The 16,747-nt window shown below is 53.2% G+C and overlaps 1 protein-coding gene across 1 annotated transcript in view; it reads left to right on the top strand.

Annotated features, from left to right (window-relative positions):
• Window positions 1–2,786: 2,786 nt before the first annotated feature.
• Window positions 2,787–16,747, top strand: part of CERS4 (ceramide synthase 4) — a 40,276-nt gene continuing 26,315 nt past the window's right edge. The window contains exon 1 of the mRNA XM_060094239.1: window positions 2,787–2,954. The gene's annotated coding sequence lies outside the window, so the exon portion shown is untranslated. The remainder of the gene's footprint in view (window positions 2,955–16,747) is intronic.

Here is a 16,747-nt window from a genome sequence, read left to right as displayed (position 1 = left end):
TTTGGAAACTGCATCAAGACAGGAGGGGGTCTGACAGTGCAAGCAGGTCTCTGGATGGGAGGTTGGGGCTCTGTCTGAGTCTCTTATTGCTACAGTAACAAATCATCGCAACATGGTGGCTTAAAACAATACACATTTTACCTGATAGTTCTGGAGGTCAGAACAAAAATGGGTCTCACTGGGCTAAAGTCAAGGTGTCAGCAGGGCTGGATTCCTTCTGGGAGCTCTTGGTGAGAATCTGTTTCCTGGCCTTTTCCAGTTTCTAGAGGCTGCCTGCATCCATTGGCTCGTGGTCCACCATCCATGTTCAAAATCAACAGTATAGCATCTTCCAATCTGTCTTTCTCTGACTCTCCTCCCTCTCTCTTATAAAGACCCTTGTGATGACATTGGATAATCCCCCCCATCTCCAGATCCTTAACTTAATCACACATGCAAAGTGCCTTTTGCCTTGGAAGGTCACATAGTCACAGGTTCCAGGGGTTAGGATGTGTGGGCATCATTATTCCACCTAGCACAGGGCCCATCATCCAAGGTCCAGGGTCCAGCCTCCAGTCCTGGCCATGATGGCCCTGGGGTCTGGAAAAGGCCAATGTGCTTGGGACCAGCCATCTGACTAGGGGGTGCAGAAGGGACAAAGAAGCCCTCAGCTTATTACCTGGATCAGGGCTTATCAGCCTCCCCAGTCTTACTTTCCTGTTCCGCACTCAAGCACAGAGGGTATGAAGGTGTGGAGGGGAGGAGGACGCAAGGGGCTCCCCCCCGCCTCCCTAGGGTCCCCCTTCCCACCACCCAGACACCCTACATTGGACTCACCAGCTTAGAAATGGCTCCATCTCCCCACTCCCCCCAACCAGGCCCTGGCTCCTCTGATTCCCACAAACCCTGGCGATTTTACCACTAAATCCAGAGTTCCTCCCTTCACTCCTGTCTGCAACTCCCAGACCAGAACCCAGCCACTCCTGCTGCCATCTCATTTTAAATCTGATTGTGCCTCTCCCCAGAGAACCCTGGAGGGCCTTTAGTGACTGGTCCTGCCCTACTGTCCTCTCATCACTCACCGTTGGACCCTAACTCAACTAAATCCCCCACCCACTCACCTCTCAGGTTACAGATGTCACCTCCTCCTGGAAGCCTGCCCTGAACACTCCATGCTCACAGATGGAGTGGGCTGGGGAGTGGGGCCAGAAGGGCATGGAGTAGCCAAGAAGCAGCCCATCTGCAGAAGGTTCAGCCTGCATCTCTTCCTGCCAGGCTGAGCCCTTCCTCCAGCCTCCCCACCTTTGCCCATGCAGTACCTCCCACCTGAAATCTCTCCCTGACCCCGGCTCACCCAGATCCTCTATTGAGGGCCTCCCCTCCACATCTCCAGGAATCTCCTGCTTCTCCTCTGGGGTCTGGACCACCCCATTCCACCATGTCTCTGGTGTCACTATTAATCCAAATGGAGGCCATGTTCTGAGCACCCCCAGGTGCAAGGCGCCGTATACCACAGTCCTAGTCACAACACTGAGAAAAGAGGCTTGATCATTTGCCTTTTCTCTATGTGCAAAGGAGCTCTTGGAGGGCCGGGAAGAAAATAAAAGGGTGAATGCGGACAGAGGGGTTCTGAGGGCCAGGCTGAGAGCTGAGGGAGAAGGACGCACACATCTGAAAAGAGAAAGAATAGCCCAGCAGAGGGAACAGCAAGTGCAAACACTGGGAAACTGGATCAAGACGGACAGCTTCATCCACACTTGCAGCAGAGGTGTCTGCTGCCCTCCCCCTTTCTATGTGTGGAAATCAAATCTCAAGAGATGTGAAGCAACTTGCCTAGCCAAAAAAAGCCTGGGCTGCCCCCACCTTGCCCTGGTGAGAATCTCTCTTCAGGGAGAGACATTGTCCAAAGGTGAAGCCACTTGCCCAGACAACGTGGGGTTGGACAGCGGCTCTGGAACCCCCTTCCCTTCAACTGGCGACAGCTGGACCACGAGTCCCTTAGGTGCTGCTCAGGTGCTCATAGACCACCTCTGCCTGATGCGGGATTGTCCTGCATTCATGGATCGCCCAGACTCCCCGCCCTTGTGCGCTGGAATCACCTTCTGTTCCCCCCGACCAGAGGGAGCCTAGGGCTTCGCCACCCCCCACTCCGGCCTATCTCCCAGCCTTATCTTCCCAGCTCTGCAGCCTGACCCCTGCCCCCACACCGAACCGCACCCTTTGCCCAGCTGCCCTCCACGCCTCGCAACTCCCAGGGTGGTTCCTTGGGTTCCCAACTCTGAGGTTGGACCCATGAACCACGAATTGGACCAGCTTGACCTGAAAGCTGGGACAGGTCCCCAGACTTGGGGCACCGGGGGTGGCCTCTGAGGCCTGGGGCGGAGTCCAGGCCTCCGCCACAACGCCCAGCGGTGCGCTCGGGCGGATCAGGGCGTCCGTGGTGTGTTGGCAGATGCGCGGTTGGATCAGAGCCGCGCCAGAAGAGGGGACCCGGGAGGGGGCTGGGGAGGACTTGCAGTGAACGGAAGAGAAACCGGGGCTGACTGAGCGCTCAGCGGATGGTGCTAGGTTCAAAGGCAAGAGATAAAGCACAGACAAGAAACCTGCGGCTGGATTCCTCCAAGGCGCGCCTCGGGGGAGGGGGGAGGCGGGGCTGGAGGCGGGGCCTGTGGTGCAGGGAGGGGGTCCAGGAAGCGGCCTAGTCGCACGGAAGGGGCCGAGCTCCGCTAGGACCCCGCGCCCCGCTGGGCTCAACCGGTCCCCGCCCAGGCCCCGCCCTCCAGGCCCCGCCCCCAATCCCGCCCCGCGCTCCCCTAAAGCCTGCTTCCCCGCCCCCGGCCGAGGCGGTGCCCGGAGCAGAGTCCGGCTGCGTGGTGCGGGCAGTACGCGTGTCCTTCTCCTCTGCATCTGCGCCAGGCGCGCTCTCTCCCGCCCCGCCGCCGGCCCCCGGTGCGCCCGGCCGCCTGAGCCCCCAGGTAAGCGAACCCCCCGCGCCCCGAACGCGGACCGGAACGCCGCTCTCGCGGAGAGCTCCGGCCCCGCCTCCAAGGCCATGGCGCCCGCGGCGGCCCCCAGACGCATGCAGTCCCCCATCAACTCGCCCGGGACGGCCTCTCGGGGCTTCCCATCTGGTCCCAGGCCGCCTCCCCAATAGAGCCCAGCTCCCCCGAGGGCCCGGGCGCCGCGAGCGCCCGAGGACGCGGCTGCGTAACGGTCGGGCCGGAGTGGGGACGAGCCTAGCACGGTGACGCGGGGGAATCCGGATGCGTGAACGCGAGGACCGCGACGGGGGGTGTCGGTCCGTCAACAGAGAATCCATACCTAAGGGGTGCCACCGACGTGCCAGGTCTGGGGATGCAGCCGGGGCCCTGGCCTCGGAGCCCGCAGCCCGGCCGCGTGGACGGCTGGGACCCGCGGAAACAGACACAGATCATTCCAGCCATGCTAAGTGCGGGGAAGACAACACATCTGGGAGATGGGTTAGGGTCGGGGAGGCATTCTCGGAGAAGGTGTCATCCGGGCCTGAGGGGACCAGCCAGAGAGGAGTTTTTAGGCCCAGAAAACAGCAAAAGATTCTGAGGCAGGGCCCAGACTGGTGTGTTTGCTGAGCGGAAAAGAGGCCAGCGTGGCTGAAGTGCAGTTGAGCTGGGGATCCGAGGTGAGAAGAGGTTGGCCCCCGGGCCACGAAGATAACGAGGCGGATGTGGATTCCGTTCTCAAGTCTGTGGTGACCACGTAGGCTTAGAACAAAGTGAGTGAGCGGGTCCACTTGTGTCTTAAGAAGAGCCAGCAGCTGCTGTGGCCAAAAGAGACCGGAGGAGACCCTGGAGGAGGCCGCTGGTTTGGACCCGACAGGAAGGGGGGGATGGAAAGTGGGTGAATTTGGGTTCTTTTTGTCAGAAGAACATTGCCTGCATCCCCTGCCTGCTCAGAAGTGGGGCAGGAAGGAAAGTGCACGGAAGAGATTTCTGGCACCGGCAGCTGGGAGTGTGGAAGGATAGGAAAACTGAGGGAGAAACAGATCTGAGGTTGTGAAGCTGTTGTGACTGAGTCCGATTTCCAAAACCTGTGAGATAGATACCACCTGAGGGGGAAGGTGCCTGAGGACCTGACTCTGAACCCAGGCCTAAGTCCAAGGTGACTGAGTGCAAGGGGGCAACCTGGATCTGTTGTTTGGGGCCACCTGAAAAAGAAATTCTGGAGGGTAGGTTTGTCTTTGAAGTCCCCCCACCCCACCCCCAAGTCCCTAGCCTCAACTCAGCCCCCTTCCAGAAGGAGCTGCTGTGAATAAACTTGACAGTGGTGGGAGTGCCCGGAGCCTCACTCAGCGCAGCTGGGTCCCTGTAGGCCCAGCCAGGCTGCAGGGAGGAGGCAGTTGGGACCTTCCTTGCCTGCCCTCCCAGCTCACCTACTCCCAGCTGGGAGCCTTGGTCGTTGAACTGGCCTTGGGGCCCCAGAGAAAGTTTTCTGGACTTCAGTTTGCCCATCGATAAAATGGGTCAATAGTACCTGTATCTGGGAGTGTTGTTCTGCTCAATGGAAGTCTCGGCTATGAAATAGGAAAGGGCTTGGCCAATCCCAGGGGCAGCCTTACGCCTCGGGGGATGGAGGAGGGCTGCAGCACCAGTGGGAGTTCTGGGCTGGGAGTTCTGGGCCCGGTGAGCCTCTATTTCCTGCTCTGAGAAATGGGAGGAAGGCATAAGGGCATCCACCTCCAGAACCCACAGTCTGCAGACTGAATGAGTTAGGCGTGTAAAGTGTTCAGTTGGCCCAGCGCCTGGTGTGAAGTGGTCACTGGGCACAGGAGCCGCTGGGATGAGTGTAGTCGGCCGTGGGGAGCTGGCTAGGGCTCACTCCTCCCACCACCCCTGGGATGCCCACAGGAAGGCAGGCACCAGGGGGCACACTCCTCTCTTATCTGGGTACCACAGGCTTTCCCTTTCTGGCTGTCTGGAAGCGGCCTCTGACCTTGTCCTGTTAGTTTGAATGTAGTGCTCTCAGGCTAGTGACTTCACCTCCTGGTTCAATTTCTTTACCTGTAACATGGGAATAACAGCAGTCATCACCTGAGAGGTGTCCGGCTGGTAATAAGCACCTGGGAAAGCAGAGGGGATGCCCGGGTGGAAGCAGGGGGAGCCCAGAGAAGTGACCTGATTCAGCCTCTGGAAGGGTGGGGGAAGCTTTCTTGTAGGAGGTGACCATCTGCCAGGTTACTAAGGATTTTTAAGAGTTCACGGGCAGAGAGACCAGTGAACAAAGATGTGGAGGGGAAGCACCACAGCGTACATGGGAGGGGCTGCAGGCAGGAGCCAGGAAATCAGCATGGGAGTGACTGCACTGGTCCAGACCCTGATGAGGCTGGACCAGGTGGAGGTGTGGATGAGAGAAGTGGGTGGATCCTGGATAGACTTGAAGTTGAGGATGGGGTGGGGATGGAGTAGCCACTGATGGGGCAGCAGGTTCAGGTGCAAGTCAGCAGTCTATTTCCCAGCATCTGGAAATTGTGATGCCACTAGACACCCAGGTGGAGACCAGGTGTGTGTGGGGGAGCCTAGAGCTTGGGAGACATCCCCACCCTGGTGGGATGGATTGGAGAGAGGGTGGAAGGAAAGAAACCAGGAGTGGGTGGCAAACCAGAAGCCAAGGGAGCAAGGGCTTCAAAGTGGAAGATGAGGTCAGTCTCAGCCATGTCTCTGAATCCCCTGCTTGAATGATTTCTCCCCATGGCAGGGGTCTTACTCCCTTATTTGGTTGCCGTTCCTTCCCCAATGCCCGAGCCATTCAGACTGGGCTTCTTCTTGCTATCCTTGAATCGGCCCCTCAGACCCAGCCTGGCTCTGACCAGATTGACATAGAGGAGGCCTTTCTCCGTCAGTCTGGCCTTTGTACCTTTGTTAACATGATCCTGTCACACCAGTTCTCCACACTGAACCAGCAGTATCTCATCTCTCTCCCCGCTTCCTCCTAGGCTCCCCAAACCATATTTTGCTTCAGGGCCCCATGACTGTATCCAAGGAGGGGTCAGGCCCCTGCCAGCGAGCCCCTGAAGATCCCCCCCACTACCCTGTGCTTGACCCCAGCTCCCCCCCACCCTGTCATTGATTCATTCAGCACGTACTTCTGAAGCACCTATGCTGGGAGGCACTGGGGACTAGCAGTGAACAAAATGAAGCTTCCCTGCTGCCCACCCCCCCCCCCCACCTCATGGATGGAGCCGACGTTCTGGGAGGGGGGCAGCCGGGAGAGGGAAGAAACCTGAAGGATGAGAAGGAGCCAGCCAGCTGGACATCTGGAGGAAGAGCATTTCAGGCAGAGGGACTAGCATGTGCAAATGTCCTGAGGCACGACCCGGCCTGACATGTTGTAGGTATAGCTGAGAGGCCACTGTGGCTGGAGCAGAGTGAGCCAGGGGGAGAGTGGGGAGAGGGGCAGATGAAGAGACTGAGGGTCCTCAGGGCCCCTCAATCCAACAATTGCAGACCCTGGTCGGGCCTTTGCTTGAGGGGTGCAAGGTTGTTGGGCCCCACTGCTGCGCGGTTTGCAGGGGTGTTGCTTTGGTGTGTTGTCGCCTGTGTGGAGTGGTCAGTGCACCCTGAAGGCGGAGGAGGCTGGCAGGAGGAAGGAAGAGAAGGCCAGCCCTTTCCTGGTGGGCAAAGCTTCTCCCCTTCCCCCTGCACGTGGTGGGGGGCTCAGCTGACCTGGGAGGCTCCCTGGGGGGGCTGGAGGGAATGGAAGGAAGTAGCCAGGGAGAGGGTGCTGATGGAGACAGAGAAGGGGGCCAGGGAGGTGGAGGAGGTGCTGAGCCCAGAGCTGGGTGTTGGGGCAGGATGTTCTCAGGGAGGTGACTGGAGATGGTAGGCAGGGGCCTGGCTGGGCCTCAAAGATGAGCAGCAAAAACCAGAGCAGGTGTGTTTTGAGGATGGCCCCTCCACCAGCCTGCTGTCACTCCCTTTCCAGGTGTAGGAGAAAAGACTCAGCATCCCTCCCCATCCCACCCCCCACCCCTGTGGACAAGGACCTGGTCACCTGGGCCTGCCCAACCTTCCCACCCCTACCCCCCAACTCATCCAGGTATGCACCAAACCCCTCCAGTTTCAAAGGCTTCACAGAGGGGATTCGGACACTTGGGTGTCGGCACCTAGATCAGTGGTTCTGTTGAGCCCAGACACTGTGGCCAGGACCATTCCCCAACCCCCTCCAAATTGGGGATGGGTGCACCTAAGGGCACCTCCCTTTGGCCCTGGCTCAGCACTTTTTTTCTTCTTAGGCTGCGCTGCCCACGGCATGCGGGATCTTAGTTCCCCAACCAGGGATCAAACCCGTGCCCCCTGCTTTGGGAGCGCGGAGTCTTAACCACTGGACAACCAGGGAAGTCCTCTTGGCTCAGCTTTGACCGTGATCCTGGCAGGAGTGATGGGGCCACAGCTGGATCAAGGCTAACCTATCGGGAGATGGCAGCGGACAAGGGCAGTGACAGGAGGGGAGAGCAAGCAGGACAAGCTCTGGAAATGTCAGCCTCTGGGTGTCATTTCTCCGTCTGAGCTGTTGGCTAGGGCAGGTCTAAATATAAGGTTGTCACCTCCCTGCCCTCACCTCTCTTCACTCCCCGCTCAGTTCCAGCCCCAGGGGCCTCGTCTTCTATGCCTTGAATCAACTAGGCTTGGTCCTGCCTCAGGGCCTTTGCACAGGCTGTTCCCGCTTGTTAGAATGCTCTATCCCCACGGCCTCCTCCCTCATCTCTTTTTTTTTAAAATAAATTATTTATTTTTGGTTACTTGGGTCTTCATTGCTGCGCGCAGGCTTTCTCTAGTTGCGGCGAGTGGGGCCTACTCTTTGTTGCCGTGCGTGGGCTTCTCCTTGTGGTGGCTTCTCTTGTTGTGGAGTACGGGCTCTAAGCACACGGGCTTCAGTAGCTGTGGCACATGGGCTCAGTAGTTGTGGCTCGCGGGCTTAGTTGCTCCACGGCATGTGGGATCTTCCTGGACCAGGGCTCGAACCCATGTCCACTGCATGGGCAGGCAGATTCTTAACCACTGCGCCACCAGGCAAGTCCCTGGGCCGCAGATTTTAAGGCAGTTCTTGGAGGAGGTGTCAGGCTGTCCTGAGGTGTCTGCTTCCTCTAACTTTGTTCTTCTCACTGGCAAAGTAGTGACTCTGGATTCTGAAACGGTCACCTTTTTTACACAACCAAATTCATGTGACTCCAGACACATGTTGCAGTTTATGGAATAGGATGCCTTTATTTGACCTCAGAGCCTGTATGAAGAGCCCAGGGAGCAAACCTGAGTTGTGGGTCCTAGCTTCGGTGAAGTTGACTCTGAGGGTGAAGGATTTTCAGGATCTTTTCCAGGGGTACAGCATGAAAGTCTCGGTGCTTGAGTTGATAAAATTAGGCAGATGCTTGTGGTGACTTCTGCTAGCCAAATAGGCTGCAGGTGCTTGCCTGTTTCAACCTGTTTCAACCTATGACAGCATTCAGCCAGGACTCTGAGATGAACCAACTGAAATTTTGGAATTCGCTGAAAAGTCATGCCTTCGGACCTTGGGAAGTCTAAAAAGGACACGAGACGGCTTCCCTGGTGGCACAATGGTGACCAGTGCAGGGGACATGGGTTCGAGCCCTGGTCCAGGAAGATCCCACATGCCGCGGAGCAACTAAGCCCATGCGCCACAGCTACTGAGCCTGCACTCTAGAGCCCACGAGCCACAACTACAGAGCCTGTGAGCCACGACTACTGAAGCCCACACGCCTAGAGCCTGTGCTCCGCAACAAGAGAAGCCACCGCAATGAGAAGCCCGCGCACCACAACAAAGAGCAGCACTCGTTCGCTGCAGCTAGAGAAAGCCTGCGCGCAGCAACGAAGACCCAATGCAGCCAAAAACAAATAAATAAAATAAATAAATTTATTTAAAAAATAAAAAGGGCATGAGGCATTTGCATACAAGCCTTGCTCATATATTACCTAGAGACTGGTCACAGAATATTTAGAAACCATCACTGCAGCCATGGCTTTCATTCAGAGTAGTTCTTTACAGAGAAACAGAGGCTAGCTGTCTCTCTCTGATTACTGAAATATTCTCTGATCACTCCCCTTTGTAAATGTTACCAGCATTTGTTTGTATCTTGCCTAGACATTCTCCTTTGCCTTGCCCATGCTGATTTAACTTGGCTCCTCTGAGGAGGTAATTTTTGAGCTTGAGGCCTGAGTTGGAGCTGGTGGTGGACACCCACAGGAAGTGGAATTTGTTGATTGCCTCCCCTCCAGGTCCCTCTCTCCACTGGGGAGACAGACACATCCCTGGGCAGTTACAATGCAGAATAACCTGGGCCAAACAGAGGGACCGCAGGCTCTCCGACCCAGCCTGGCAGTCCTGGAAGACTTCCTGGAAGCAGTGACAGGCAAGCTGCTTACTTGAAAGGTTAGGGGAAGGTGAATAGTGATCCAGGTGGAGGAAATAGCCTAGACAAAAGCTATTGCATTGGGAGTTCCCTGCCGGTCCGGTGGTTGGGACTCCACACTTTCACTCCTGAGGGCCTGGGTTCGATCCCTGGTCGGGGAACTTCAATCCTGCAAGCCGAGCAGCATGGCCAAAAAAAAAAAAAAAATTAGGCATCTGGGTACTGCATTACAGCGATGTTTCTGAGATATGAACAGACCCTGGGAATCAGGCCATGGACACTAGGCTGAGAACCGGGGAGTCTGGTAGATGCAGGAGGTCAGCAGGGTAGAGGGGGCGTGGGCAGGGCCAGATCACAAAGACCTTGGTGATGAGTGCCAGGCGCAGAGGGAGGGGTGCCCCCCAATGCGGGCCCCCTCTCCAGGGTGGGGGAGGGACAGGCTTGTAGAGAGCCTCAGTGGGGTTGCTGAGAGAGGGATGGATGGGAAAGAGGAAGTGCTTAGTCCCCAGTTACACAAACCCCCGGTTCTTTTTTTTTTTTTTACACCCCTGGTTCTTAAAGGGCCCACTTACAGACTCCCCCTGGGGACCCTTCCCTGCGCCACCCCTGATGAGCCATCTCACACATGCCCTGCTTGGCTCCCCGCCCTACCTAGGTGGGCAGGCAGGCACTGGGGTGATAACTCCTTCAGTGAAGGCGCTGCTAGCCTGAGGCCACCCCCCAGGAGCAGATCCTCCCAGCCTGGCTTACTCTGAAGTTCACAGATAGCCTCTGTCCTCTGGGACCCTGACAGGTCTGCAGGCCCCTGTTCAGCTGCATGTCAAGTCAGGGGGTACTGGGGCTCCCGACTCTTGAGGCCACGCCCTCTCCCCATCCATCTTCACCCCTCTTCCTTCTCAAATGATGCCTTCTCCGAGTCCCCCATGCAGAATTTGCCCAAAAAGAAGATCTTCTGGTCCTGTCCCACCCCTGGGCTGTGTGCCCCCAAATTCCTGCCCAAGCCAGTAGTTCCCAGATCAGGCTGCCCACCCCAACATGCTCTAGCCCCACCCCCTGAAGACACCCCTACCCAGCCATGCTTCCCAGCCCCCATCACCTCCCAGACGCCAGCCACTAGGGACTTCTTGGGGCAGAACTTTGCTAATCTGAAATCCCAAGGACAGCCCACGTGCCGGGGTTGTTCACAGGAGAATCACCCCCTTTTGGGGACATCGAGGCCCAAGGCTCCCATTACTGCCCCTGTGTCTTTAAGGCTCAGGTGACAGGCACTTGTCAACTTTCCCTTGAACAAGGAGGGCTCAGACCTGGGCTGGTAGGCTCTCCAGAGTTCAGTACCAGCCAGGACCGAATGTCATCTTATTTTCCTCGTGTTTGCTTTATGGCCACTGTCTGCACATGATGCTGAGAAGCTGGCTTTCTCTTTCTCTTTTTTTTTTTCCATTATAGTTTATTGCAAGATATTGAATATAGTTTCCTGTGCTATACAGTAGGTCTTTGTTGTTTATATATAGTAGTTTGTATCTGCTAAGTTCAAACTCCTAATTTATACCTCCCCCCACCTCTTCCCCCTTTGGTAACTAAATTTGTTTTCTATGTGTGTGTCTGTTTCTGTTTTGTAAATAAGTTCATCTGTATCATTTTTTTTAGATTCCACACATAAGTGATATAAAATATTTGTCTTTGACTTACTTCACTTAGTGGGATAACCTAAGGGCCATCCATGTTGCTGCAAATGGCAATGTTTCATTCTTTTTTATGGCTGAGTAATATTCCATTGTATATACGCAAGGCATCTTCTTTATCCATTCATCTGTCGATGGACACTTAGGTTGCTTCCATGTCTTGGCTCTTGTGAATAGTGCTACTATGGACATAGGGGTGCATGTATCTTTTTTTTTTTTTGCAGTATGCGGGCCCCTGACCGTTGTGGCTTCTCCCGCCACGGAGCACAGGCTCCGGATGCGCAGGCTCAGCGGCCACCGCTCACGGGCCCAGCCGCTCTGCGGCATGTGGGATCTTCCCGGACCCAGGAAGAACCCAGGGCACGAACCCGCATCCCCTGCATCAGCAAGTGGACTCCCAACCACTGCGCCACCAGGGAAGCCCATCTTTTTGAATTATAGTTTTGTCCAGATATATGCCCAGGAGTGGGATTGCTGGATCATATGGCAACTCTATTTTTAGTTTTTTGAGGAACCTCCCTACCTGTTCTCCATAGTGGCTGCACCAATTCGCATTCCCACCAACAGTGTAGGAGGGTTCCCTTTTCTCCACGCCCTCTCTAACGCTGGCTTTCTCTTTCGGAGAAGGAGATGTGGATGGAGGGAGGCAGCCTGGGTAAAACCCGGAGGCAGAGAAACCAGGGCAGAGGTGGCCACAGTGATTGAGATGAGAGACGGGGCCTCGTCAGTGGGAACTGAGCAGAGAAGGGACTCGCTTGATTGTTATGGGGGAGATGGATGCAATTGTGGGACCTGGTGAGTAGCTGAGTATCCAGGGTGATGGGGGTGGTGAGGTGGGATTGGGATGACTCCAGATTCCTGTCCCCAAAGACTGGGTGCATGGTGGAATCTTAGCCAAGAAGCATGCTCAGGGTGGAGGATAACTTGAGTGTGATATATCTGGGCGAAGCATAGCTAGGCAGTGTTGGGTTAGCCGGTTTGGCATGGGGGAGAAACCTGGCAACTGCAGGAATCTGGAAAACCAAAGCACAGGCACACTGATTGTGGCTTCCAGGTGGGTGAGATTTCCCAGGGAGAAAAGCTGGTATGCGAGGGTGCAGGACTGGCATCATTTAGGGCCAAAGGAGAAGAAAAACAGCTTGAATTAGGTTAGGCAGGATGCCACGGTTGTTAGGAGAGACAGACAGGGGGGCAGATATACTACTAGGAGGTCAGGAATCCATGGACAGAGAATTGACCACTGGGATTGGCCTGGGCCAGGGGGCGGTCACCGGTGACCCAGGCAAAGTCCAAAGTAGTGAAGCAGAGATGGGGAGAAGCACAGTCATAAAGGCAGCAGGTCCTGTTTTCCAAGAATGCGTAGGCTGCCGCTGCTGTACTTAGGTTCCTTGAGCCTGTGTCCATCTAGAACGCTGGGTGGTATTGAGCTAAGTTCGCGTGCAGCCTGGCCATTTACCAACTGTGTGACCCTGGGATGATAAGTCAGTTCATCCGTGCCATGGGGGCAGTAACTGCATCTCCCTTGGAGTGCAGGGAGGTGGGCGCTTGGGGCAGTTGGCATGGGGCCTTCCTGGAGCTAGCGTCTTTGGCAATACCTGGGCTGGTACCAACACCGGTGTGTTGAGCAATCGCTGCTATGGGTGTGAACAAGGCCTGCTGTCCCAGGAAGCAGTTTGGCTTTTGCTCCTACTTCATTCTACCTGAAACCACCTCCATGAATGCTGTCATCTAGGGGCAGCAGAGGGGCCCAGCAGCCAGCTGGTGGGAGAAGTAGGGCAGGTGTTAGACCAGTTTGGGCAGAGGTGGGATGCCATCAGAGTACAGCCTGCAGCCCACAGTTCCCTCCATCCTGGAAGGTGGGTAGCAGCAGCATCTTGGGGGCTGACCTTGACTGGGAATTAGTTTCATAAATGGTGAGCCGGGAATGGGGGGCTGCTTGCCAGCCAGAAGTGCCCCCTCTGAGCCCCTATTTCCTCTCATCAACCACCCCTTCATTGGAAACCTTTTCTTTTTTCTTGTACAAATATAGTTTTCTATTTAAAAAGTCACCCTTGGGCTTCCCTGGTGGCACAGTGGTTAAGAATCCTCCTGCCAATGCATGGGACACGGGTTCGAACCCTGGTCCGGGAAGATCACACATGCCGCGGAGCAACTAAGCCCGTGCGGCACAACTACTGAGCCTACGTTCGAGAGCCCGCGAGCCACAACCACTGAGCCCGTGTGCCACAACCACTGAAGCCTGCGCGCCTAGAGCCCATGCTCCGCAACAAGAGAAGCCACCGCAGTGAGAAGCCCACGCACCGCAACGAAGAGTAGGCCCTGCTTGCCACAACTAGAGAAAGCCCGAGCGCAGCAACAAAGACCCAACGCAAAAAAAAAAAAAAAAGTCGCCCTTAATATATCCACACACTGGAATGTTATTCAGCCTTAAAAAGGAAGGAGATTCTGACACCTGCTACACCATGGATGAGCCATGAGGACATGATGCTCGGTGAGGTAAACCAGACACAGAAGGGAAATACTGTTTGATTCCACTCATAGGAGGGCCCTAGAGGAGTCAAGTCTGTAGAGACAGAAAGTAGGATGATGGGAGCTAGGGGCTGGGAGAGGGGGAAGCGGGGTTAGTGTTTAATGGGGTCAGAGTTTCAGTTTTGCAAGATGAAGAGAGTTCTGGAGATGGATGGTGGGGTTGGTTGCCCAACAGTGACTATACCTAATGCCACGGAACTGTACACTTAAAAAAGGTTAGGATGGTAAATTTTTATGTTACGTGTATTTTACAATTTTTTAAAAAATTCGTCACCCTGAAACATACTTCTTGTAAAAATCAGAGCATCACAAAACAAGCTCACCAGCACTGCCCTCCCTCACCCTCCTGATAGAATAACTCTACTGAGTGTGGACCATATCCTCAGAGCACACCAATTACATGTTGGATCTTTTTTTTTTTTTTTTTTTTTTTTTTTGCGGTATGCGGGCCTCTCACTGCTGTGGCCTCTCCCGTTGCGGAGCACAGGCTCCGGACGCGCAGGCTCAGCGGCCATGGCTCACGGGCCCAGCCGCTCCGCGGCATGTGGGATCTTCCCGGACCGGGGCACGAACCTGTGTCCCCTGCATCGGCAGGCGGACTCTCAACCACTGCGCCACCAGGGAAGCCCGTGTTGGATCTTTTGATATTGTCCCAAGGTCACTGAGACTCTGTACATTTTTTTAAATTGTGATAAAATACATATAGCCTAAACATTTACCATTTTTAACTGCATGACTCAGTAGCATTAAGTACGTTCACAACCTTGTGCAGCCACCACTGTCCATTTCCAGATACACATTTTTATTTAATCTTTATTTTTTTCTTCTCTCTTCTTCTGTTCATTATTTTCTATTATCTCTCTCCAAACTAGTTAGCTCTGTCTTCTACAATCCCCAATCAGCTATCAACCCCACAGTGGGAAAAATTTTTTTTTGCTTTTTCTCTTGATAAATAACGCTTTCTTCTTTTTTTCCCCTTGCACCATGTGTATTGCATTTTATTTATTTATTTTTTAAGGTATAGTTGATGTACAATATTGTATATTTAAGGTGTACAACATAGTGATTCACAATTTTTAAAGGTTATACTCCATTTATTCTTTTTTTTTTTTTTTGCGGTACGTGGGCCTCTCACTGCTGTGGCCTCTCCCGTTGCGGAGCACAGGCTCCGGACGCGCAGGCTCAGCGGCCATGGCTCACGGGCCCAGCCGCTCCGCGGCATATGGGATCCTCCTGGACCGGGGCACGAACCGTATCCCCTGCATCGGCAGGCGGACTCTCAACCACCGCGCCACCAGGGAGGCCCTCCATTTATTCTTATTATAAAATATTGGCTATGTTCCCTGTGTTGTACAATACATCCTTGTAGCTTATTTATTTTATATATAGTAGTTTGTACCTATTAATCCCCTACCCCTGTCTTGCCCCTCTCCCCTTCTCTCTTCCCACTGGTAACCACTAGTTTGTTCTCTGTATCTGTGAGTTTGTTTCTTTTGTGTTATATTCACTAGCTTATTTTGTTTTTTAGATTTCACATATAAGTGATATCATACAGCATTTGTCTTTGTCTGACTTACTTCACTAAGCATAATACCCTCCAAGTCCATCCATGTTGTTGCAAATGGCAAAATTTCATTCTTTTTCATGGCTGAGTCCACAGTGAATTTTTTACTTCAAATACTGTATTTTTCAGTTTTAGAATCCCTATTTGGTGCATTTTTTATAATTTCTGCTTCCCTGCTGAGGTTTCTTTTTTTTTTTTTTTTTTTGCTTTATAACAAATTTAATCAGTTATACATATACATATGTTCCCATATCCCCTCCCTTTTGCGTCTCCCTCCCACCCTCCCTATCCCACCCCTCCAGGCGGTCACAAAGCACCGAGCTGATCTCCCTGTGCTGTGCAGCTGCTTCCCACTATCTATCTACCTTACGTTTGGTACTGTATATATGTCCATGCCGTTCTTTCACTTTGTCACAGCTTACCCTTCCCCCTCCCCATATCATCAAGTCCATTCTCTAGTAGGTCTGTGTCTTTATTCCTGTCTTACCCCTATGTTCTTCATGACATTTTTTTCTTAAATTCCATATATATGTGTCAGCATACAGTATTTGTCTTTCTCTTTCTGACTTACTTCACTCTGTATGACAGGCTCTAGGTCCATCCACCTCATTACAAATAGCTCAATTTCGTTTCTTTTTATGGCTGAGTAATATTCCATTGTATGTATGTGCCACATCTTCTTTACCCATTCATCCGATGATGGACACTTAGGTTGTTTCCATCTCCAGGCTATTGTAAATAGGGCTGCTATGAACATTTTGGTACATGTCTCTTTTTGAATTATGGTTTTCTCAGGGTATATGCCCAGTAGTGGGATTGCTGGGTCATATGGTAGTTCTATTTGTAGTTTTTTAAGGAACCTCCATACTGTTCTCCATAGTGGCTGTACCAATTCACATTCCCACCAGCAGTGCAAGAGTGTTCCCTTTTCTCCACACCCTCTCCAGCATTTATTGTTTCTAGATTTTTTGATGATGGCCATTCTGACTGGTGTGAGATGATATCTCATTGTAGTTTTGATTTGCATTTCTCTAATGAGTAAAGATGTTGAGCATCCTTTCATGTGTTTGTTGGCAGTCTGTATATCTTCTGTGGAGAAATGTCTATTTAGGTCTTCTGCCCATTTTTGGATTGGGTTGTTTGTTTTTTTGTTATTGAGCTGCATGAGCTGCTTATAAATTTTGGAGATTAATCCTTTGTCAGTTGCTTCATTTGAAAATATTTTCTCCCATTCTGAGGGTTGTCTTTTGGTCTTGTTTATGGTTTCCTTTGCTGTGCAAAAGTTTTTAAGTTTCATTAGGTCCCATGTGTTTATTTTTGTCTTTATTTCCATTTCTCTAGGAGGTGGGTCAAAAAGGATCTTGCTGTGATTTATGTCATAGAGTGTTCTGCCTATGTTTTCCTCTAAGAGTTTGATAGTGTCTGGCCTTACATTTAGGTCTTTAATCCATTTTGAGCTTATTTTTGTGTATGGTGTTAGGGAGTGATCTAATCTCATACTTTTACGTGTCCCTGTCCAGTTTTCCCAGCACCACTTATTGAAGAGACTGTCCTTTCTCCACTGTACATTCCTGCCTCCTTTATCAAAGGTAA

This window comes from Mesoplodon densirostris, chromosome 3, assembly GCF_025265405.1.
Source record: "Mesoplodon densirostris isolate mMesDen1 chromosome 3, mMesDen1 primary haplotype, whole genome shotgun sequence".
Classification (NCBI taxonomy): domain Eukaryota; kingdom Metazoa; phylum Chordata; class Mammalia; order Artiodactyla; family Ziphiidae; genus Mesoplodon; species Mesoplodon densirostris.
Note: the sequence above shows the minus strand (reverse complement) of the source record. Positions and strands in the feature narration are given on the sequence as shown.